We start from the raw sequence: 16,160 nt of genomic DNA, 5'->3' as shown, positions 1-16,160 counted from the left end.
AGCACCCACATGGTGGCTCACAACCACCCATAGTGAGATCTGGGTCCCTCTTCTGGCCTGAAGGTGTACATGGAGGCAGAACACAGTATACATAATAATAAAATAAATCTTTAAGAACAAATTTGGAGGGATCATCTCCAGGGAAACCCTGGGGCCCCATTAGGTGTGTCTGGTATAACGGGAGCCGCATGGACACTGCTAGACAGGAGTTGAATGTGAGTGGTGCTGCTGGCCACTGCTTCCAGGAGTGAGCTTTCTGTTGCTGCACTGCCGGAGAGGATGGCTGAAAGCTGGTTGGTCAGAAAGCCAGGGGAGGGAGGTCCAGGAAGTGAGCCGGGCAGCAACAGGGGATTGGTTGAGATGGAGTAGTACCCAAACTTTTGGTGTATAGAGGTTCAAAGTTCATATTAGACTTGGCATCTGGTTACAGGAAAGTAGCATGGAGTGAGAGAGAGGTTTTGTCCTGCTTTGTGTAAAGGCCGAGGCCCTCAGTTTCCTGGGGACACACTGGCAGGCAGAAGGGTGGTAGTCACATGCCAGCCAGGAAGGGGACAGTGAAAAGCGGCCGATCTGTGGGGAAGGGGAAGCCTCAAAGACCAGCTCCCTTCTCAACAGGACTTGGCTGCTTTGATTTTTCACTCTGCCTTCAAGTTATTTTCATTCTCACAGTTACCTCATCATCCGAGAACAGCCCTTGGCAGGACAGTTGTGCAGCCCAGGGATCACTCAAGGTTTCTGGGCAAGCTACAGGGCAGAAGTCCAGCTCAGGCTTCGCTTGTTAAGCCCCACACGGTGGGTGCTTCTCACACAGACCTTTTTTTTTTTTTTTTTTTTTTTTTTTTTTTTTAATTCTCATTTTAGAGCTTGAGTTTTCAAGTTTGAACAAAGGTGGACTAAAGGCTAGCCTTGGCCTTCTGGAAACCCAGTCACACTCATTGTCCAAGCACAGAGGAAAAGTGGGTGGGATAAAAGAGTTACTGTCTGGTAGCTGCCTCAGATACCTTCTGACCACTCCCATGAGCGGTCTTCAGAGCCTGAGACAGATGAGGCTCTAGGGAAGTAGGTAGGGTGCGCTCCAAAGAGAGCGCAGGCTCCCCTCCTCCAACCTACAGTGAGGTGTCTGAAGATGAAACTTCAAGCCACTAAGGCCTGCAGAGAATGGAACTGAGTAGACTAGGATCACAGTGTTGACAGAATGATCCCTTCTCCATCAGCTTGGGGTTCTCTGCAGGGCCCACGATTAAGGAATCACATCTTCACCAGCCATTGAAACCCTCCACACTGGAGGTTCCCCTCCCCAAGCTTGGCCCTGCCTGTCAACTTTTTGCCATCATTTTTGTCAGTGTGGATTTGTGAGTACTTTATACATTGTTTTATTTTATTAGTTGCCTGTCTTGTTGCTGTAGCAGAATGCCAAACAGAAGCAGTCTCGAACAGGAAGGGTGTTTATTTTGACTCGTATTATGGCAGCCAGGGTGTTCTGTCTGCAACACAGATGGTTGCTGTGCGATGATGGTTGATGTCTCAGTTTGACAGGATGTAGACTCACTCAGGAGACAGACCTATGAGCATTTCTGTAAGGGTGTTTCTAGATTGGCCTGGGAAGAGCCGTTCTAAGTGTGGGCAGTGCCATCCCATGGGCTGGGGTCCTGGACTCAGTGAAAGGAGAGAGTGGGCTGAGCACCAGCGTTCAGCTGTGCTTCCTAGCTGGGGGTTGTGATGTGACCGGCCACCTCAGTCTCCTGCTACCTTGACTTCCCACCATGATGGGCTGTGCCCTCCTCACTGTCCCTTAAGGTATGTTGTCACACTGTTGATACAGGTAACCAAACACGTGTGACTTTTTCACTTCCTCATGGATCAGGAAGCAGAGAACTTTAGAATTGGAGGTGGACATACCCTCCAAGGGTCCCCCTAGTGACTGACCTGTGTCTACCAGCTAAGGCACATATCCTGAAGGTTCCATAACCTCCCAAGAAGGGCCACCATCTAAGGACCAACTGTTCATGTCACATCCAGATTTTAGCAGTTATAACCTGCCTTTTGGATCCTCCTAGCTGTTCATTGGTTTGGCGCTGGAATCACCACATCTCCAAGCAGCTCCCTCAGGGTGGGCATGAGGTGCTCAGCCATGGGCCACTGCTGCTTACACACACTTTTGACTAACGGGTGTGTGTGTGTGTGTGTGTGTGTGTGTGTGTGTGTGTGTGTGTGTGAAAGTTCTCAGGGCAGACTAGAACCAGAGGGCCCTGATCTTGTGACTAGTTCAGCCCATGGAAGATGGAGCATGGTTAGAGAAGTGCTTCACTGGGGGTGGCTCCTTGCAACTACATCGAGTCCTGGTGCCTTGCTGTATCTCCAGCCCCTCTGCTTTCTATCTGACAGGTGGTATAGAATTTCACATGACTCTGCTGCCATGATTCTCTGCCCAAGCCCGTAAGATCAGTGACCATAGTACTGACTTTGTGGGCCTCCAGATGCTGAAGTGATGGGTGTGTGCCACCGAGCCACCCACCCATTGTGATTTCAATAAAGCCTCTTGACAGGAGAGCACCACCCCTACTTCCTTCCTTGGAGCTGAGACACTGTGTGGAGACTTTTCCTCCAGCGTGGGGCTGGAGTGCAGGTCTCAGAATTCTGGAAAAGGGCTCTGCCACAGGGCTAACTCTGTTCCTTTTTCTATCTCATGTCTCTCCTTTTTTCTCATGAGTATTGATTAATTCCTACTGTTTCAGGTTCACCTTTCTATGATGACATCTGTCTTCTCAACAGCACTAGAATCTTCTGGGATCTTAAAAGCGTCTCCAAATGATAAGTGTTTGGGGTGTTGGAGTCTTAGCCTGGCATTATGCCCTATGTATCACACACACTGCCCCTAGTTCCTGAGGGAGAGGGAGATAAGGGAAGAGAGAAAGGGCGAGGGTGCGACACGGGAGGACACAGGGAGGAGGGAAGGAAGGTAGTGCTCTGTGACGGCACTGGAGGCTTCTCCCACTGTTGTTGGCATCCCTTACATGACTAATTGTAATTACAGAGGCCAGGAGCCACCTCCCCAGGGCCTTCAGCCTGTGCACAGACCTACCCATCTGATGGGAGGGAGGAGGCTCTGAGTTGGCTGTGTGGCTACATAGCTGAGGATGACCTTGAACTCCAGATCCTTCTGCCTCTACTTCCCTGGTGCTGGGATTGCAGGCATGCATTACCACACCAGACTTTTAAATTTTCCCTTTAACTGATATGCACATAAAGCCAGTGCATATTAATAGAGAGCATGTGATGGTCCCCTGTGTGTTCAAACTGTAATGCTTAAGCCACGGAAAAGCTATCTGCTTCCCTCAAACATCCATCGTGTTTGTGTGTGTGTATGTTTTCAGGTACAGAGTGTGTGTGTACCTACAAAGCCAGATGACAACATAGAGTAGTATTCCTTGGCAGCCATCTACCTTGTTTTTTTTGTTTTGTTTTTTGTTTTGTTTTGTTTGTTTGTTTACTTGTTTGTTTGTTTGAGGCAGGATTTCTCACTGTCCTGAAACTCCCAGAGTACACTAGGCTGGCTGGCCAGCGAGTCCCAGGGCTCTTTCTATCTCTGCTTCCCCAATGCTGGGACTACAGGCATGAGTCACCACACCTATGTGCTGAGGATCAAACTCAGGTCCTCATGCATGCAAAGCAAGCACTGTACTGACTGAGCCATCTCCCCAGCCCTTAGCATTCCTTTATGGTGGAAACATTTGCTCTTCTTGGCACCTATACACACACACACACACACACACACACACACACACACACACCCTGCACGCGCGCTTTCAGTCCCAGAACTCAGGAGGCAGAGACAGGAAGATCCTTGTGCATTTAAGGCCAGCCAGGGCTACATAGTGAGACCTTAGAGAGAGAGAGAGAGAGAGAGAGAGTAGGGGTGGGGGAGAGAGAGAGAGAATAAAAAAACTAAATGAGGCATGGTGGCTAGAGCCTGTAATCCCAACACTGGAGACTGAGGCAGGAGGATTGCCATGAGCTCAAGGGTGGCCTAGGTCACACAGTGAGACTCTTGTCAAACAAAGCAAGGGCCATGGAAACAGACCCTCAGTGGATAAAGTGTTTGCATGTATGAGGACCAGGACTTTGAGAACCCACATAAAAGCTAGGCAGTTGTGGAACACGTAGGAAGCAGACATGGAGGAGCCCCTGGGAACAAGCTAGCTAGTTAGACTAGATGGAATTGCTAAACTCTGGGTTAATAGAGAGACCCTGGAGTGAGTGTTATTAAACAACCTTAGGCCTTCACACGTTCACACATACAAGTGTGTACATCTCCACACATACAAGTGGACACATGTATACAGACATGTAGATCACGAACATATACATGCAAACAAACAGTAAACAGAAGAATAAAGAAAAGGGTCTGGAGAGATGGCTCAGTGGGTTAAGGCTGCTGCTGCCAAGCCTGATGACCTGACTTTAGTCTCCAGGACCCACAGAGTATGAGGAGAAAACTGATTCCCACACTCCGCTGCCATCCCAGTAGGCTCATGCACATACACAAGCACTCAAAAAAAAAAAAAATAGTGTGATAAAAACAATACAAAGAGGAAGCTCAGTGTAACCATAACCCCAGCATTTGGGAGGCAGAAAGAAGAGGGTTGCAAGTTTCAGGCTAGCCTAGGCAATATGGTGAGACCCTGTCTCAAACAAACAAACAAAAAAGAACAGGAAAGCTTGACATTTTAAGAAGGCAGAGCCATTGGCTAAATAATGTGGGGAAGGGTCAAGGCACTTGAGACCTTGAATGGCATTGAAGGAACCTTCTGGAACCCACTGCCCTGGATCTTTACGTGGGTGGTAAAATAGTCAAATAGCTGGTAGGTAGTTCCTGTGTGTTCCTCAAGGACAAACCAGCTGGGTGGTGTCTGTGGGCCTGCACACCCACAGGTCCCATAAGACACTCATTTGACAGGAAAGAGAAACTCAGTGGCCAGCTGGGGTTCATTTGCACTTTCCCCTCCTGCAGGGCTTGCCCTGTGGTTGGTTGCTGCAGCTGCTCTAAGGAAAGAAGGTGGCGGTTCCCAGACAGCTCTCTGCACAAGCACAGTGTTCTGCACCCAAGAATGGCTGCAGAACGTGGGGAACCCAGGGCAGCTGCAGAGCTGGGGGAATCACCACACCGTACCCACAGCTGCAGTAGCCAGGCAGTGAGATGTTCCTTCCAGTGGCAACCTGCTGCAGGGACTCAGTCTGAACCAGGCCCCCAGTTTCCCTGACTGCAACAGGGTATTAAAGCCCTTTTCTTGAAGTATGGTAATAGGAAGGTCTGTGCTGCGGTATTGGTGTATGGGATGTCAGAATAAGAATGCAGAAATACAAATGGCTAAGAGGGACTATTGTTCTGAATCAAAATGAAAGAAAGAATGCGGAGACCTGCTCGGTGTTGTCGTGTGAAAAGATCAAAGCTGGGCTGGACATAACACTGCATCTCCTGTTGCCATTCAGGTTGGGTTACAGGAAGGCGAACGAATACAAGACACACTCTTTGTTCTGCAGACACCGCATTGAGAGCTTTGCAGTTAGTGCAATGACTGCTGAAGTCTCTGAGACCCATGCAGAGCTGGCCCTTCCCCAGCACCATGAGGAGCCCTTCCGGGACACCTGTGAGCACAGGTCCCAGGCTCACACATGAGTTATGTGTTTAGGAGCTGTCGAGGTGTTCATTGTGAAGAGAAGGATGCCCGCTGGTCTTCCATACCTCTGCTGTGCAGGAAAACATTTAGAAGTGGTGTCATCATCCCCAGACCAAACACAGGACTAAGCCCAGCCATTTCTGGCTCAAGGAGGTGCCAAGAGTGACATTCATCTCCAAGCCCTGGAAATGCTCATGTTAGATGGGCAAGTTGAGGCTGGTAGAGATAAACCAGCTATGGACTTAGGGAGGGTGGGCTACAGCTACCAGGACCTAGAGATGTGAATGAGCCTTGAGGCAGAAGTTTTTACAGATGAACACAAGCCTCTCCAGAGCAAGGGCCAACTAGGCTATTTGCTGCAAACTCCAGTCCTGGGTCAGAGAGCACAAGAGAAGGGAAAGCAGCTATAAGGTAGAATCAGACAGCCAGGCTTCTCTGAGCTTCCATTTCCTTGCCCAGCAGAGTGAGCAGCGCTAACTTTGCAAGCCTCACGTAAGGATAGAAAACAACAAAGTGAGCCAGCAGATGTCCAGGGGACAGAGGACGGCGGCCATGCAGGGTGATTCCTTCCTTTCCCAGCCTTGCCAGTGCATGCTGGCTATAGGACTTGGCGTCTCTCTGATTCATCTAATTCACACTCTGGGGCTATGGAAATACGTGTTTAATTCTCCAGAACCTACCTAAAAAGTCAGGAGTAGTGGTACACCTATAATCCCAGCACTGGGGAAGCAGAGACTAGGGGATGCCTGGGGCTTGCTGGCCTAATACATGAGCTCCAGGTTCAGAGACCCTGTCTCAAAAGCTAAGGGGGAAAGTGATTAAGGAAGACACCAGATGCCTGGCCTCCACACCCACATGCACACACACCACAAACAAAAATGCACATTCCATAGATACTTAGTGCTAGTAACGGGTCAGGCACCAGGCAGAGGCACCCTGCCTCAGTTTCTTCATTGTAATGGTTCATTGTAATTGTAATCATTGTAATGGTCCTTACCTTAAATAGGAGCATTAGGAGAGTTCAGGGCCTTCCCAGTGGTACTTAGGACCCAGAAAGTGGCTTGATGGTCAGGGCAGCAAGGAGCACAGGTGTAGCCTGACCTGTCAAGTAGGTTTTGAAATTCTTTTCTTATATGGGCCAAGACCACTCAGTCCTCAACTTCTCTTCCTCTGCTGTGGTGTGTCTGGGATGCACTTGCTCCTCTGCCCCTTTTCCTCCTGAAAGTAACTTTTAATTGAATCTTTCCCCTGCCCCAGCAGGGTATCTACCTGGGCACTGTGCCTGCCAAGCCCATTGGTGAGGTCAGCCATTACTGGGCTTTACTAGGTCATAAGTCTCCTTTTGGAAGGAAAATTCTAGAAGCCAATGATGGCCAGCAAACAGAGGCCTCTGAGGAATGAAACTTCCATCCTTGGCCACTTTGGTCACATTGTCTCTGAAGCATGCTTCTTCCACTTTTTCCAAGACAAGAACTCCAGGCCCCGTAGATTCTGCAGCTGCACATGACTGTCCAGGTGTCTGCAAGCAGGACAGTGTGGCCATACCATGTCAGACACCTGGAATTTCCAGACCATGGATCACCATAACTGCAGCCCAGGGAAGTCAAATACTTTGTTCAAGATCATGTAGCAATTGATTCAAAATCATAGGGTGCTTAATAGTCCCCCAAATTAACACAACACACCAGCAAGGTCCCCAGGGGACACAAAGCCATGACTTCATTCCATTTAGGTCCTGGGACTGTGGTAATATATGACACCAAACTGGGTGGCTTCAAACAACAAAAGTGTCTTCTATGGTTCAAAATTAAGGTTTCTGCCAGCTCTCAAGAGCCAGCCTCTGGGAAGAGTCCCTTGCTGGGCTGTCCAGTTCTGGGTGCTGTTGACAGGCCTTGGGCTCTCAGCTCTTATCTCTTAGCCTTGCTTTTTGTCCCACTTGAGTTGGAATTGGTACCATGGTAGAGCATGCCTTTAGTCCCAGCAGAAGCAGAGGCAGAGGCAGAGGCAGAGGCAGACAGACCTCAGAGTTTGAGACCAGCCTGGTCTTCATAATGATTTCCCAGACAGCCAGAGTTAAGAAGACCCTGTCTCAAAAAAAAAAAAAGTACCTACCTTACCTCTCTCTATACAAGGTCACCATCAGAATGTTGAGCCCAGGACATTGACAGATCTTTCAGAGTTACTACTACTTGTGGGATGCTGATAAACATTCAAAGGAGCAGAAGGGCACCTCTAGAAACATCCACAAATAGTCCATCTACTAAACCCTCAGGTTTGGGAGACACGAGTCCTCCAGTTCCTCAAGTGTCTCAGTAAACACTGGCAGGCTGGAACAGCGCATCCCATCTCTGAGGACTCTGCAATGGCTCCCGCAGTCTCCTGTGTTTGACAAGCAACCAAAGTTGTCATCAGGTTGCTTCAGGCCTCTCTCCTGCCCTCTCTGGCCTGGGGTGCTCTCCACCCTTATGCTTGCACCTTTAGACAGTACTTTGTACAATGTGCTGTGTGCACCCCCAGGCCATTTTAGTCCTTGGAGTCAAAATCCTGTTGCTGCCTCAGGGTCTCTGCAGAGGCTGTTCCCTCTTCCTGGAATGCTCTTCCTCACCTTAACGAAAGTCTGTTTTTAACCACTGAGATCATAGTGAAAGGGACTGTAGCTGGACTTTTGTTTACTTTATTGGCTCTTTTCCCTACCTCCTTAAACCACCCCTATCTCTTTCAACCCTCTAAAACTAGGTAGGAGAAAAAAGGTAAAGGGGTGTCAGTATTAGACTATTTCCTGCTGATTACAGGCGTCAAGTTCCTTGTGGCAAGTTTGATCATTGTCCATCTTCATCAGGATACTTCCAACTAGCAGCCAGCAGTCCAGCAAACAGCACCAAACAGAAATCAGCAAAAGCAGCAGGAGCAAACGGGGCAGCAGGGGCAGGGGCGGCAGCAGCCATGGGAGCTCCTTTCAGGGCTCTAGCATTATATACATTTGCAAAACTATCTGCAGCTGGCAAAATCATACCCCTGCTAAAGCATGAGGCAAATAATAGCTGCTGTGTACAACCTGAAGCAGCCCCATATCCCACGCCTGGGATTAAAACAAAAACATATTCACATAACATTTCTATGTTTTTTAAAGAAACCAAAAAATTCTCACTATAGAGGACAGGCTGAGGCACCGCTACTTTGGCACACAGTCACTGCCTCACCAGTAGATCAGGACTGATGGGTGCCTGGCCTTTCCTCACCATCTGTCTGCTTGCCACCTCTGCATGCCATCCTGGCACAGCTCATCCTAGCACTGTGCAGGGCACAGAGGAGTGTGTTAGCCATATGCTTCTCATTGTTTTCCCCAGGCTCATGGCTCAGTTGCAGCTTTCAAAGAATTCCTGAAGTTGGAAGCCAACTGCGGTCCCTACAAAAGCATTTTCCTAAGAACAGTGTCCCAAGATGTTCACAGATTCTCAGTGAAGTTGACATTGCTGTGGGACCAAGAGACATCTGTGTTCAAAGATGCAATGGAGAGCCAAGTACAGTGGCACACTCAGAAGTTTAAGGCTAGCCCTTAAACGGTGCAACTTTGTCTCTAAAAGCTAACCAACCCCAACAGCAGTGAAAATGGCTCAAGCCCTATCTCCTCTTCTCCTTTGCCCTCATTTTACCCTTCTTGTCATTGAACATCTAGGGACACTAAGCAACAAAAGACAAGAGCTTTGGGTTTTTAGAAAGTGAGATTCCCACCTCAGCTGTCTGTGGGCCCTGGGTCCCTGGACTTAAGAGGTGCAGTGTCAGTTGGGAGTGATGGTGCACGTGTCTTTAGTCCCAGCACTCAGGAGGCAGAGGCAGGTGGATCTCTGTGAGTTAGAGGCCAGCCTGGTCTACAGAGTGAGTTCCAGGACAGCCAGAGCTCCACAGAGAAACCTTGTGTCTAAAAAACCAGAAAGAAAGGAAGGAAAGAAAGAAGAAAGGGAAGGAGGGAGAGAGGAAAGAAAAAAAAGAAAGAAGAAAGAAGAAAGAAGGGAGGGAGGAAGGAAGGAAAAAGAAATGAAGAAAGAAGTATAGTATCTGCCACCCTGGCCTCTGGAAGAGTGACAACAGTCACTCAGGTCTCAGCAGGGAGTGTCATCTGGAAGTCAGTGCAGAGCTGGCACCCTCTCCTGGCTCCCCAGACACATGATGGAGATGAAGTGTCATCCAGCAATAAGGGATGAGGTCCCAGCTCTGTGTTAGTGTCATGCTGTTGAGTCTGGAGACCATTCCAGCAAATGCACTCCTATAGAGTGCACACTTCTATTTGAAGAAAGAGGCCAGAGTCCAGAGAAGACAGATGGGGAAGGAAGTGATTCTAGACAGACACAAGGTGTCTTTACGGGATTATGGAATGTTCTAGAGTTGACTATGATGATGGTCACACAGCTCTGGAAGAGGCCAGGGATTTGGTACCTGTGTGGGTGGGGTCACCGGAAGCATGTGCACCTACATACAGGTGTGTAAAAAGCAAAGGTTGCTATCCTGTGTCTTCACCTTATTTTTAGACAGGGTTTATCTGGACCTGATGCTCCCAGGTGGACTGGTAGCTTACAGATCTACATTTGACTTCTTACAAGAGTGCTGAGGATCCAAATTCAGATCCTCAAGCTGCTGTCTCACCTCCCTAGCTCCACATCTTTTTGCCTTTTGTTTTTAAGACAGGGTCTCATGTAGCCCAGGCTAGCCTTTAACTTGTTATGTAACTGATTATGACCTTGAACACCAGAACCTCCTGCTTCCATATCCTGAATGGCAGGATTTCAGACTTGTGCCACCATAATCAGTTTATGCAGTTCTGGGGATCAGATGCAGGGCTCTGTGTATGCCAGGCAAGTACTCTGCCGGCTGAGCCCCATCTGCAGTCCCTAGAAACCACTTCAATAGTCAAGTATGCATCATATAGATTATAGTTCAGTGAATATATGACTAAAAAATTAAAAATAAAAAAGTACCCTGCCTCTCCCGGCTCCAAGGAGCTGCAAGGAACACAGAGGACCTGCCCAGACCAATATGCTTCATAGGTAGCCACAGGCCTCTTCCCCGCCCTTGATAAAACACAGCGCTCTGGGGCTACCTCATCCAAGAAGCCTGAGAGGGTGGCCAGGACTTCAGAGCACTAAAATGCAAGGTCCTCAGCAAGAGCAGCGTGGCCTGGTGATACTGTGGGGTTCTCTGCTGTTCTTTATGAGCTGAGGAACTCTGGGAAACCCTCAACCTTACACTGGAGTCTTGGTGTCACTAACCTGTTGTTGTAAATAAAATTGGTGTTGGACTAAATAATGTTTATTATTAGCCCTATAATTATTGTGGTGATATTATTTAACCTGCTATCACAAATAATAAGACACAGACACCTGTTAAATTTTATAATTGCCTACTTACTTTGGGCTGGGCAAATATTTCTACCTACACTATCTCCCTATCCATCTCTCAGCTCCCATCCATTGCCATCTGCCTTAATCATTCCTATCTGGCCACCCTTCCATCCATAATCTTTTAAATACTTGCTTATATTTTCTGTCTTGGTGTTTTCTCCATCTACGCCATCCTCTGAGTTCTCCCTCCTGGCCTATGTGGTTCCTTCTCCACACTAACCCATCATGGCGTGCCATCCTCCTTCCTGCTCTCTTTCCATCTCTCCTTCTGTTTCCTGTGATTCTCCTGCTCCCAGAGCCCAGGAACCTTAGCCATGCCTCCATTCTGCCCTGCCCAGGTTTGGACCTTTTCATCAACCAATCAGGAATGTCTTAGGCAGGTTTACACAACAAGGAGAGGTGTATCCAGGCAGTAACCAGATCTTAAGGGCCAGTAATTAGCATCAAAGTACAAGCAAGTGAATGGCTTGTAAGGAAACACAGCCCCGTTGAAAACCAGATCCACGTAAAGTATTAGCGAGGAGCAAAGCAGAGAGAAATGACCCATGTGAAGGACCTGGGCCTCAGGACCACCTCATTCCCTGAATAAGAGGCCCTTGCCACCTGGGACCCTAGAACCTGTGCCATATGCCTGTGGGAAAAGAGGAAACCTTCACTATTCAGTGTCTTCTGGGAACTTCTTGGGAGAACCAGGTCATACTCCCAGAGAATGGATATTTGGGGACTCAGGCTTCTAAGTCTGGGATATTGTGCACTTGGGGCTAGGTCCTGAGGGTGGCCATAATAGTAACAATAGCAAGAGTTGACACTGACTGAAGTTCTCTATGCCAGACCCTGCTGAGTGCCCAGTGTGTCCACACACCCATCCTCTCACCAACCCCTTGGGAGGGCCCCAAAGTCCTTTCCATTTAGAGAGGATGTGACTCAGGACAGGGGTGGCACTCACAGAAAGAGGTACCCTGTCCAAGGTACACAGCTATTTCATCTTGCCTGGGCCTAGAACTCGCTCTCATTGTACTGCCTGCTCCATTCCCTGTCACATTTGTGGGTGACATGATGACTAGAATGGTGGTGTTTGTAACTGCTATGGAGAACAACTAAAAGGTGAGGGAGTTTCAGTGTTTGTGAGCAGCACATTCATAAGCATAAGATGCTGCTTACTTAGTACATGCACAGAAAGGTGAAACCTCAATATACGCCAGATCTCCCGCACCTTAATCTTGGCCTTTTCAGTCTCCATAAGTATGAGAAATAAATCTCTGTTGTTTATAGACTGTCCTACTTGTGGCATTTTGTTTTGGTGCCTGAACAAAGCACACAACAAAATAGAATTTAGCTGTGCAGGGGAGGGGGGAAGGGGAAAAGAATTGTGATACAGGCTTCATGTTTAGCCTTGAGGACATTCTGCTAAGTGAGAGAAGCCAGTCATAAAAAGATGATTACTATATAACTCAACTTGCATTTTCTTGTACCTAGTGAAAACAGGACTACAGAATGAGAAAGTGGAATAGGGTTGCTGGAGTTCAGGGCGGGAACAGGTGAGGCACTGTTTGAGGGACTTAGTGTTTCATTTTCATAAGATAAAGCCTTCTGGAAACTGTTCACAGCAACACAAGTGCCCTTAATCTGCTGAGAATGACTAATGAGAAATATTATATATTTTACTGTCATTAAAAGTCTCTCAATGAGCCAGGTGGTGATGACGCACAACTTTAATCACAGCATTCAAGATGCAGAGGCTGGCCAGCCTGGTCTACAGAGCAAGGACAGGACAGCCAGGCCTACATACATAGACACACTCTATCCTGAAAACCAAAAAGAGGAAGAGGAGGAAGAGGAAGAAGAGGAGGAACAAGAGGAGGAGGAAGAAAAAGTCTCTAAATGAACACAATTGTGGCATAATGAAGTCAGTTCCAGCCTTTGCTAGAACATGTGCATGCTCTTGTGACCTCCTAGATCAGACTCTCCCATCACACATGGTAGAGACAGAACTGTGTATCGAGTGACTCCACGGGTCGGGTTCCTTCCTGTGAAGAGCCAGCTGTGGGCTTTCTCCTGTTGATGGCAGCAGTTACATTCCCACCTTCTCACCGCTGTGCACTTCCTCTATGTGAAATCTCACTGTTGCTTTGTCCTTCCTATTGGGGTCTGCTCCCAGACTGGAGCTTTTAGAAATAGCACCTACAAGACTATCTGTTCACCAGGAGAAAAATGGAAGGGCTGAATCAAGTGTAGGTCCAGGTGGCTTGCAGTACCAGCTACTGAGGAGGCTGCAGAAAGTGGACAAGAAATCAGAGACCAAACTCTGTGCCACATGGTAGGACTCTAGCAGAAAAAAAAAAAGAAAAGAAAAGAAAAAAAAAAAACGAAAAAGAAAGAAAGAAGAAAAGAAAAGATAGAGAACAGAGCAGAGACCGGGGTATGCCTCAGTAAATAGTCCTTATCTTGCATTCATAAGGCCCTGGGTTTAGGCCCCAGCACCATATAAACTGGGTAATTCCACTCCCCAGGGGTCCACAGTGGAAGTCTCTGTTGCTATGGTAAACACCACGACCCAAAAGCAACTTGGGAAGGAAAAGGTTTATTTCAGTTTCCAGGTTAAGGGAAGCCCATGCAGGAACCGGAGCAGAACCTTGAAGGAACAATGTTTATTGGCTCATGATCAGTCACGTGCCTAGAGGTGGCGCTGCTCTCAGTGGCTGGGCTCCTTACACCAATTAGCAATCAAGAAAAAGCCCCCACAGACACACCTTCAGGCCAATCTGATGGAGGCAATTCCTTAATGAGGCTCCTTCTTCCAAGTGTGTCAGGCTGGCAACCAAAATTAGCCAGCTAACTTGCCAACGTGGCTGCCTTTGTCTGTGGACACCTTAGAAAGGGGACTAAAGGCTGAAGGCCGAACGTCTGTCTATCATCATGAATACACCGGAACCCCTAAAATGCCCCATTCAAGCAGGGTACGCTCCGTGCCCCCTCCATCACCATTTAATGTTTGCTTGTTGAGGCAGGGTCTCTTATAACCCAGGTTGGCTTGGATCTCACCATGTAGCAGAAATGACCTTAAACTTAGAATCCTTCTGCCTCCGGGGTAGAGACATTACCCAGTTTATGTGGTGCTGGGGCTCAAACCAGGGCTTTATCGTGCTAGATAATCACTCTACTTACTGAGATATAGCCTCAGCCCCTGTTTATTCATTCTTTCTGTTTTGAGCTAGGGTCTCACTGTTTTCCTGTCTGGTATCTGATGTCTAGGCTCAGCCAATTCACTCACCTCAGCCTCCTCAGTAGCCGGGACTGTAAGCCACCTGCAGCCATGCTTGATCTTGCCCCTCCATTTGTCTCCTGGTAACACAGTGGCTCCCAAGGGTAGGGCAAACAATGAAGCTCTGGCCACAGGCCAGCAAGTGGATCTGGCAATGGCGCCACTTCCTCCTCAACATATTCCTAGTCACAAGTCATAAATTAGTCATAAGGGTCCTAACAGAAAATGAACCTTTCCCAGTCAGCTTGTTTAGAATGTTCTATATGCCATGTAGTGGCAGTTCTTAAAGTATGGACCCCGACAGGACAGTCCTGTAGCCTGGAAGAAATCTTGAAACTTCGATTTCACTTTATACCTACTTGGGCCGGGAGGGGGGATGGTGGGGACAAGATGCCCTTTCAAGACAGGACCTAGTACAGTGTATTTTCACTGGATCCCAAGGGATGTGAAACATAAGGTCCGTCAGAGTCACCGCCCAGAGCAAGATAGCAACAGTAGGGTGGCCACAAATTGTCCATTGTCTAGATGTGCCCCTCACACTCAGTGTTCAACTGCCATGGCCTGCATGTGCTGGTCTGACAGAAAGCTCAAGTCTGGCTAGACAAATGTTAATTCTGGAACTGGACTTGCAGGGAAAGCAGCCAGCAGCAGCCAGGTCTCTTCCCGGGACTTCAAGGCTGCCAGTCTCTTCTAGAATTTCACTTTCTGTTTCCTGGAAAGGCCATGTCTTTCCTATACTAGGCCCCGCCCAGGGTCCCACCGCCCTGGCACCTAATGCATCTGGTACCCTGTCCCAGGCTATCAGATAAGAAATGCCCCTTGTAGGTGTCAGGTTAAATTTACAGGAACACAGACTGGTGGCCCTACCGATGAAAGGCAGCCAAGTTCCAAAGGACTCAGCACAGCCATGCTGTGGTAGTACACAGCTGGAAACAACTGTATGCCCAATGTGGTGGTACACAGCTGGCACCAACTGTGTGCCCAGAGTGGTGGGGTAAAAATGAACATCAGTGCACTTGTACCACAACCCACAAGGCTATGTGTACTGAGGGCAGGTACACAGCCCTCCCCACACAGGAGGGCAGGGCTCAGCCTCGCAGTTTAGGCTCTTCCCTTCAGTGGGGACATGTCATCCTGTGCCAGCAGGTATACCCTATTCCTTCAGAGTGGCCCCTGACACTGAGCACGGATTGTCTTCAGGAGCCTTGCTACCCGGGGGAGGTAGAGGGAGTTGGCGTTTTGCCTATGGTTTCTGCTGAACCCCGCACAGGTGTGACGGTCGAGCGTCTTCTGTTTGTTGTTTGGAGTGATGGTCTGAAAGTCTGCTTGTAGTCGAGAATGACCTTGACTTTCTAGTCCTCCTGCCTCCACCTCTCAGGAGTTGGCCTACAAGCATGCATTATTATCACACCATATTTGGGATTGGCACTGGGACTGAACACAGGGCTTTGTGCTAGCAAGTACTTTACAAACTGAGCCATAGCCCCAATCCCCATCATTGGTTCCAGAAAAGTCAGGAAAACAGTGGCTTTGATCTTGAGTTAGCTAGCTGTGGTGCTCATGGGCTGGGAGAACTGAGTTAGGTGACATGGTTGGATAGCAACTTTAAAGCCAGCCTGGCTTTATAAGATCCTACCTTGCCTGGTGGTGGGGACACACACCTTTAAATCTAGCACTTGGGAACAGAGGCAGGCAGATCTCTGAGTTCAAAGTCAGCCTGCTCTACAGATCGAGGACAGCCAGGGCTACACAGAGAAACCCTATGTAAGGACCCTGACTTAAAATAAAACAAGAGGCTGGGGAGATGGCTCACTTGGTAAAAGT

The sequence above is a fragment of the Psammomys obesus genome, unplaced genomic scaffold, assembly GCF_907164565.1.
Source record: "Psammomys obesus unplaced genomic scaffold, mPsaObe1.curated_primary_1811, whole genome shotgun sequence".
Classification (NCBI taxonomy): domain Eukaryota; kingdom Metazoa; phylum Chordata; class Mammalia; order Rodentia; family Muridae; genus Psammomys; species Psammomys obesus.
The sequence above is the reverse complement of the archived record's forward strand: the minus strand, read 5'-3'. Positions refer to the sequence as shown.